The sequence below is a fragment of the Gadus morhua genome, chromosome 3 (genome assembly GCF_902167405.1).
Source record: "Gadus morhua chromosome 3, gadMor3.0, whole genome shotgun sequence".
NCBI lineage: Eukaryota > Metazoa > Chordata > Actinopteri > Gadiformes > Gadidae > Gadus > Gadus morhua.
Window position 1 is genome coordinate 16806370 of NC_044050.1, and position 8986 is coordinate 16815355.

Here is an 8986-nt window from a genome sequence, read left to right on the forward strand (position 1 = left end):
AACGATATTAATACAATCAATTTGTCAGTTTAATAGTTATACGAACAATGATAATTGTGTCACTCATCCGGGGAAGCTTATCTTGGAGAGGTAGGATTGGACTTCATAGGCAGAGATAGCACTTTAAAGTGACCCTTGACACCAAAAGTTAATTTTAGAACCCGGTCCGATGAAGGGACAAGGAAGCAAGACAATCTTTCAGGCCATCCTGACACATCCCATAATGCACACAACGTCTGCTGAACTCATTAGGAATGTCGGCGCAATATAGTATTCATTCATGACATTCACCGTTTTTTAAAACATTAATAAAACTACATACAACCTTTTGGGAGTATTTTTTCTTTACAATTTTAATTAATACGCCATTAGACATTATTTCTGACTCTTTCAGATTCAGCGATAAGTGTCTGCTATTCATATTTTGTTCTGTCAGTGTAATCATTTCCACCTACTAGCTCAGCAAGCACACTTCTGTTTTCTTCTTGGCCCACTTGTGTGAGAAGCAGTGGCCTCTCCCGTTTCACAACAGTGAAGTCCCAGTACTGTTAGACTAGACTAGCCTAGCCCACATGGGCTGTAGACATCACACTCCACCGATTGGTGGGTTTTCAGAGAGGGCTTTCAGTGGCTACATAAAAAGTTGTATGCACCATATATATTCAATGTCACATATATACCAAGTCGGTGTTCCTTATTTATAAACATTTTGTGTTTACTATAGTTCATAATTGGTATGAGGTCTGGCAGTTGGAGGTACTTAATTGTGGATGTGTTCCCTGATGTGTTTGTATCCTCCACAGCCTAAACACGCATTTCTATACTCAAATTACTTTCAGCATCAATGATCACAAATATGCAAAACAAGATCAGAAATGTATTTGATGGATGCATGATAAACAAGCCTATATATTTTGAAACACAGTAAGACAATATATATTTTTTAATTTTAAAAAAAATGTAGACCGACAATAATTCTGAAACATCCTACACATCCTACTGTTCAATATGTGCTTTTAATAATCATTCCCCACCTTTAATTTGGAGTGCCCTAAATGTCCGGTTCGTTTTAGGCCTAGAACTAGGCTATATATTCATAAATTGTAATTATTTATACATATGCGTTTCATCAATCAAAATCCTGACACTAGAAAAACACCCCAGACTGATATCAAGATATGATTTGTCAACGCGAAGAACAACTGCGCCCTCTTTTGGAATTGTTTGATACGAACATTTAAATACCTTTTTGTATTGTCGAGTTGCAAGTAAATGCACTGTCAATGGAAAAAAAAAAAAAATATATATATATATATATATATATATATATATATATATATATATATATATATATATATATATATATATGCCTATATATATATATATATATATATATATATATATGCCTATATATATATATATATATATATATATATATATATATATATATATATATATATATATATATATATGCCTATATATATATATATATATATGCCTATATATATATATATATATATATATATATATATATATATATGCCTATATATATATATATATATATATATATATATATATATATATATATATATATATATATATATATATATATATATATATATATGAAATAAGGCACCCTTCATGATGACCGATCTTAAAAAAAAAAAGATTGGGCTACCGCGAAATGTCAAAGCCTAGCGGTCTCATCTTAATACTATTACTAATAATCGATTTAATTTATATGGTCCGAATGCGCTAAAAGTAGTACTACCAGTAATGGTGAACGCAAAACTTGTACTTGTAATGCTTCATCACTAGAGGGAAGCAAATAAGCGTCTCAATGGAGTGAAAAAAGTATCTCCGCTAGCGCATAATCTTGTTCTTGTTTAATAGCTTTGATTCTGTCGATTACTGCAATAACTGCACTTATTGCTGTGGTTGCTCGACGGCTCGAGGTCCAGACTTATCAGGAATATAACAATTAAATCGTACATTGCCATACAGTAGCCTACACCGTTAGGCAGCTATTCTTAAACAATGATTGGTAAACAATTACAGTGTAATTGTTTCTTTTATTTGACTATAAATAGCCTACTATGACTTCAGAACGTAATTACCCATGACGAATAATTCAAAAATAACAAAGGAGCTATAGCATAACAAATTATGAACCTGTCTTAGGCCTACATGTTTTAGAAACTCGTCACTGCCCTGTGTTTTTAACATGTCTTTGTGTGAAGCACGAGTGCCTACGTTTGGACGAAGAAAACCGCATTCAAATGGAATAATGGACTGTTTTCATGTTACAGTTACTACACAGCCTTCATAATCGTCTGTTTTTTTTAACGTTGTTATTGTATGATTTTGATTGGGAATGTCAACTTTTGTAAACCATTATGGGCAGGTCAGGTCAGGATAGTGTGATGATAGTGCTTGTTTATTGATTATTCCTGTATATACGGTATTCGCTAACGCTGGATGCCTCTAGCCAATTAATGACTGATATCTGAATTAATAAAGGAGCACAATCACCTCCTAAATAAATCTTATTTAAGGAATAATGTCTATATCACAGCTTTATAGGCCTACATAACAGCTCACCGAAACCTTGCAAGGACATGGAACTATCTGTTTCGCAAATGTTGAACCATCCAAATCCATGATGTTATGTATTGTGTATTGTGTTTGCGTTTATTCACTCACTACCGTTCAAAAGTTTGGGGTCAATTCGGTTTCAATGAAGATAAAATTAAATTAATCAGAAAATACAGTCCAGACATTTTAATGTGTTAAATGACTATTCTAGCAGCAAACGGCTGATCTTTATGGAATTTCTACATATAAAGAGGCCCATTTCCAGCAACCATCACTCCTGTGTTCTAATGGTACACTGTTTAGCCAATCGTGTTGAAAGGCTAATGTATGATTAGAAAACCCTTGTGCAATTATTTGAGCACAGCTGATAACAACTGAATAGAAGTGTGAGTTGGACAGGATGGGACCTGTGGTCACCCTCTTTGCAGAAGATTCTTACGTATCCTGTCTTCCAGGCGGTCCATATAGGCTCGACCACCTGATGTCTCTTCAGGCCTGCGACTCTGATGTGGTTCCAGGTGGGTTTGGCAGTCATTTAAAGACAAACTAGACATGACTTCAAAGCCTTTAGCTGGTTGACAGTACAGACGTAATAGGGAACTTCTGTTGGCTACTATTATACTTGTACAGACCTTCTAAACTGAGACACCATCTATGATAAGAGGGTATTGACCGTAGATCAGGTTTTTTTCTTAATATTTGTTGCAAACAGAAAGTTTCTACTGGACTTCTTCATCCCAGATTTTTCTTAAACACTTTCTGCAGAAGTTGTGTCCACATGTGGTGGACTTGACTGATGTACAAGATGTGTCGAGGTGTCCCTGAGCAAGATACCTTACCATAATTGCCTCAGACGAGCTGCCTGTCACCTTGCATGGTTGACTTGTGAATGTGTGCATTAACCGTTGTAAGTCTCTCTCTCAACCAATCAGAGTATCCAATGGCTCCAATCCTCAGAATACCAACTCTCTCAGACTTTGCATGTTGAATCGGACCAGACACTGTCCGCACGCTGAACACAACAAACAGATTTGTTCCCGAGCTCGTCTGAGTCTCCCCAAACATTTCAGATGGCCAACGTTTGGGCCAGTGTGTTCCACGCTAAAAGGTGCTGCCTGTAGCAGAGTAGATATGAACCCTGGCTTCCACCTCATAAGAGACCAGACCTTCATCATAATCACCAAACAGCCCCACCTTCTGGATCTCAGCTCTCAGGGGGAGGCCGACAAAATAAATGAATAAATACAAACTTACTGTTGCAGTAAAAAAATTAATGGTAGCATTTTTCAGGGGTGATAATGAGCTCACCTGCTAAATTATACTGTGTCTTTGATATCCTTAATCTTGAGAGAGAGAGAGAGAGAGAGGGAGAGAGAGAGAGGAGAGAGAGAGGAGAGAGAGAGAGAGAGAGAGAGAGAGAGAGAGAGAGAGAGAGAGAGAGAGAGAGAGAGAGAGAGAGAGAGAGAGAGAGAGAGAGAGAGAGAGAGAGAGAGAGAGAGAGAGGGAGAGAGGGAGAGAGGGAGAGAGAGAGGGAGGGATAGAGCGATGGCGGGACAGATAAAAAGATAGACAGAGAAGAGACAAATCATCGACATACAATACAGACGGTTCGACCGATGTCCATTGCACCGTCTCCATCCCATTCAGAGCGGGATGCAGAGCGACATTCCCAGCAGGGGAAGGAAAGCCGGTGTCAGTCCAGCGCCTCGTAAAGACCCTACACAGCGCCTGAATTGGCCTTTTGTGGGGAGCTGCTATAGCCTTCCCCTGGTCCGGCCCCGGCCGGCCCCATTCACAAAGGTCACGTTGCTCGCCCACACTTAGACTACCTCACAATGCTACTCTTTTAGCGACGCCTCATTGACATTCCCCCCTAGCCTTACCACTGGGAATGGTTTCACTTCACCACTAGTCTCCACGGAAACAAGGGAAGTGATAGAGCGTCCGGCTGGACGGCAGAAGTGTGCCTTCCCGGATATCAGTGTGTGTGTGAGTGTGTGTGTGTAAGAAGTGAGTGTGTGTGTGTGTGTGTGTGTGTGTGTGTGTGTGTGTGTGTGAGAGGATGTATGTGTGTGTAAGAGGATGTTGCCACATGTGTCTGATTTAGATGATTTGTCACTGTGTGTGTATGTGTGTGTTTATGGGTTGGTAACAAAAACAAGTAATTTTGTAATTTTTTCAGAAACTCAAAGCAAAGAATCCTACCTGTATGGCTGAAAAAAAAATCGTTCTCAGAATCAGAATGAGATTTGACTTTATTTTCAACATCGCATTAGGAATTTGTCCCGTGCTTTACGCACAATAATAAGTAATTATTAATAGTAAAGAGACCTAAACGTATAATATAAAGAATGGAAGAAAGAAATAAAATATAAAGAAAGATCTGTTGGTCAAGAAAAATCGGTATAAAATTGATAACGGATTTGCTCTCTACAACATCTGCAGGATACGGCCCTCCCTCAAAAGGGAAGCAGCTCAGCCCTTGGTCCAAGCGCTCATCATCTGAGGCCTCGACTACTGCAACTCGCTCCCGGCTGGACTCCCTTCCTCCGCCATCAAACCTTTACAGGGTATCCAGAACGCAGCAGCACGCCTCGTGTTCAACTTACCAAGATTTCCTCATTAACCCCTGTCTTCCGTAACCTCCACGGGCTCCCTGTAGTAGCATGCATCAAGATTCATGACAATGTTACTGGCCTACAAGGGTGAACTGGAAATGCCCCTGCCTACCTCCAAGTCTAAGTCAGACCACACACCACTTGTGCGCTCCGCTCAATTACCTCAGCTGGACGTCTTGCACTGCCATCGCTAAGAGCAAGCAAAGGTTGCACAACAAAGTCAAACTTATTCTCTGTTCTGGCAACGCAATAGTTCAACGAGCCCCCTGCCGATGTCAGGAGTGCAGTTGCTCACCAGCTTTCACAAGAGACTTAAAACTCACCTGTTCAGAGTTCACCTGGACGCTGCATAGCTTCCCTCTTTATCCCCAACCGCCTTTCCTCCTGCCTTAATCCTAAAAAAAAAACCTCTTTCGCACTTATTGTACATTTGTACGTCCTGTCACTTAACGTATGCACTTTTTTATGCGTTATGTCCTGTTACTTTAAATTAGCATTGAGTAGCATATTTCCCGAGCTATCTTTATGGGAAAAAAGGGAATGGGTCAACCTAGCAATTGTAAATGCTTGGCACTTAATCTATGAACTTCCCTACTGTACCGACAGCGTTAAATTGTTGTTTCTCTAACTTCTGAAAAAATTTACTTATTGTTCGTCGCTTTTGATAAAAGCGTATGCTAAATCTAAATGTTAATAACAATTAGCAGTTTGTGCAAGAATATGCAAAGTATGGACCATGGAATGTGCAGCGGTTCACAGATTAAAGTACACAGTTTGTGTTATGCCCAAGGACTATGGTCCAGTGATCTATGCGTTAATGTGACGATTAGGTGTGGAAACTTTACGTTGATGTAATGTGTAGGGTCTATGGAGCTGGGGTGGGAGTCTATGGGGGTTCCGGGCCTTGATGAGGAGGCCGACAGTAGACAGGAAGAAAGGTTACTGGTGGCATTCGATTTTGGTCCAGATGGAGCCCCCTGCCCGGGGGAAGTGTTTTAAACTGTTTGTGTCTGGGGTGGGAGGGATCAGCCACATTCTTTCCTGCTCGCCTCAGGGTCCTGGAGAGCTGGCAGATTGCAACCAATCACCTTCTCTGCCGGTCGAATGACACTAACCCCTTGTCATTGGCAGTGGCAGCAGCTTACCAGATGGTGATGGAGGAGGTGCAGAAGTGTACCGTCATCGTCTAAGGCAGGTTGAACATCCTCAGATGCACTAGGAGGTACATCCTGTTTTTATTTATTTTTGGTGAGAGAGCTGAGGTTCAGCTGACAGAGGAAACAGAGGGACTCGAAGGGGATGACTTGGGAGACACAAAGGGGGATTGGGGCGAGCGGGGCTGGATTCTTCCTGAAGTCCACAACCATCAACACTGTCTTCAGGGTGTTGAGCTCCAGGTTGTTCAGTCCACACCAGGTAACCGGATGCTAAATCTCCCAATGCAGGCAAACTCATCTCCAGCAGAGATGAGCCAATGAGGGCGGTGTTGCCACGACCTTCAGGAGGTTGACAGACTGGTGACTGGAGGTGCAGCTGTTGGTACACAGTGAGAAGAGCAGAAGGGAAAGAGTAAAGCCTTGAGGTGAATCTGCGCTGATGGTCCAGGAGTCAGAGACGTGTTTCCCAGCTTCACGTGAGGCTTCCGGTCATACAGGAAGTCAATGGTCCATCTGCAGGTGGAGTCGGGCACGCTCAGAGCTTATCCCATAGCAGAGCCGGATTGATGGTGGTGAAGCTAGAATCCACAAAAAGGCCCCAGGTGTAGGTTCCTGCGGAGACCAGGTGCAGGAGGATTCAGTGTAGGGCCATGCTTACTGCCGGTCTACATGTTGGCTATGTAGTCAAACTGCAGGGGGTCCAGGAGAGCATCCGGAAGATTATGAGTTGGGACAACACAAGGTGCTCATATGGCTAATTACCACAGGTCAGGGAGACGTGCCTGTAGACGTTATATCCTGTGGTGCTTGGCATTATGGGGGATGGTGTTTTTTGCAGTATGCTGGTTCCTTGCATGTCTCCAGTGAGATGATGAAGACGTCTGCGACAGCTAATGGGCAAAGTGCTTCGGGCGGTTGGAGAGACGAGTCTGAACTGGCTGCCCTGTGGGGGTTCTGTCTCTTGAAGAGTCTGTTAACGTCCCTCTCCACGTTGATGGGGGTCGTCATTGTGGTAGGGGAATTCAGGGCCACTGTCGTGGGCAGCTGTGAGATGTCCAGGCCCCTGCTGTGTCGGGGGGGGGCGGCTGGAGCCGGTGGGAGGTGTTACGGGGGATGGTGACAGGCCTGTTGTCTTTCAAAGCAACATTAAAAGTCATCGTTATGCATAGATGGAAACCGTTTATAAGAATTTCATAAAAAAGACACAGCTTCAGTTTCTAAAGTTATATCTGAATGAACCACGTAAGGGAACATATGGCGTGACCTGTAGAAAATTGTACATTAAAATCATTAAACAACATCTTTAACCGGCAAACAAATTGATGAGAGGGTAGTGAGTCAAGCTTTCTCAATTGCGATATGGGACACTGAATCATTTTGGAGAATTACTCATTAATAAGATTTTTCAAACAGAACATTCTTTAGCAAGTTACTGAATAGTGGACAAGGAAGTAAACATTTAACCAAGGCCTCTCTGCTGTTGCATTAATGGGAGGTTTGAAGAGTTCCATGATGCAAGACATACTTATTTTTGGCAGAGTAAGATGACAATCCTAGAGTGCAGGCGACATACAGGACAGGAACCACGAGCTGACTGAGGAAATCGGATGTAAGCGAGTTGTTGCTTGTTCGAGAGGATTATGGTCATATTTGATGTGACATTCTGAGTTTAAATTCCGAATTCTGACTTAAATCTCAGAATTCAGACTTTTTTCTCAGAACCCTCACTTCATTCTCAGAATCAGAACTTTATACACAGAATTCCGATTTTAAACTAAAAAGAATATCATATAACTTCCTAATCCTAATTCATCAACAAGCGAACGGTTTACTTTCACTTTCGGGCGGGCAAAAGTACCGTAGCCTACTTTAAATGGTGTTTGGCCCCCTCTGTAGGCCACGCCTTTGACCAAGTTGATGGAAAATTACCGATGGGCGAGCAGATTGTTTTTGCCCTTCTGGGGGTCCTCACCAGCGACCAGTTCAGGCCGATAAGAGTCCGCTTTAAGTACTTTAACAAGTTCTTTCTTCCAGTTTCACTACACAATGTCTTCATTTAATTTAGAGGCGCCTTTCAAGACACCCAAGGTCACCTTACAGAGCATATAGTCATCATACATTTTTTAAAAAGCAAGACATTGTGGAAAGACATTGTATGCCACGACGTGGCCCGTTATCACAAGCATGCCAGCTCCGTCTGGTACAGCATCCATCGTGCCTCCCATATTCTCGACAAGATGAGGAAACTATTAAACTAAAGCAATAAAGTGTATTTGCCACGTTTCTTTGCACGCTGGGTTAATATAGAGCTAGACAATATTGATTTTTTTTTAACGTTTGTCCCTTTTTATCGCTCAGAGACCTTTACAAAACAACTTATAACGTTTCGTATAAAGACGCATGTAAACCCCGCTCCCCATCGCTTTGGATGTACTCCTTCCACTCCTCCTGCCGGGTTCCTGTGCCTTCAGCAGAATCGCTGTCTGCGGGGCTCCACGCTGATAAAACGGGAGGAGGGATCTAGAGAGAATTACGTGCGGACCGTCGAGATTACAACCCCCCCCCCCCACACACACACACACACACACACACACACACACACAAGCACACCAACAC

The 8986-nt window shown here is 42.0% G+C and overlaps 1 long non-coding RNA gene across 1 annotated transcript; it reads right to left on the reverse strand.

Moving 5' to 3' along the window:
• Positions 1-4832: 4832 nt before the first annotated feature.
• On the reverse strand, positions 4833-8873 carry LOC115540118 (uncharacterized). The gene is made up of 2 exons (XR_003976119.1): positions 7896-8873; positions 4833-7502 (listed from the first exon to the last, which is right to left on the reverse strand). It is a non-coding gene; the product is annotated as an uncharacterized LOC115540118 (long non-coding RNA).
• Positions 8874-8986: the final 113 nt, after the last annotated feature.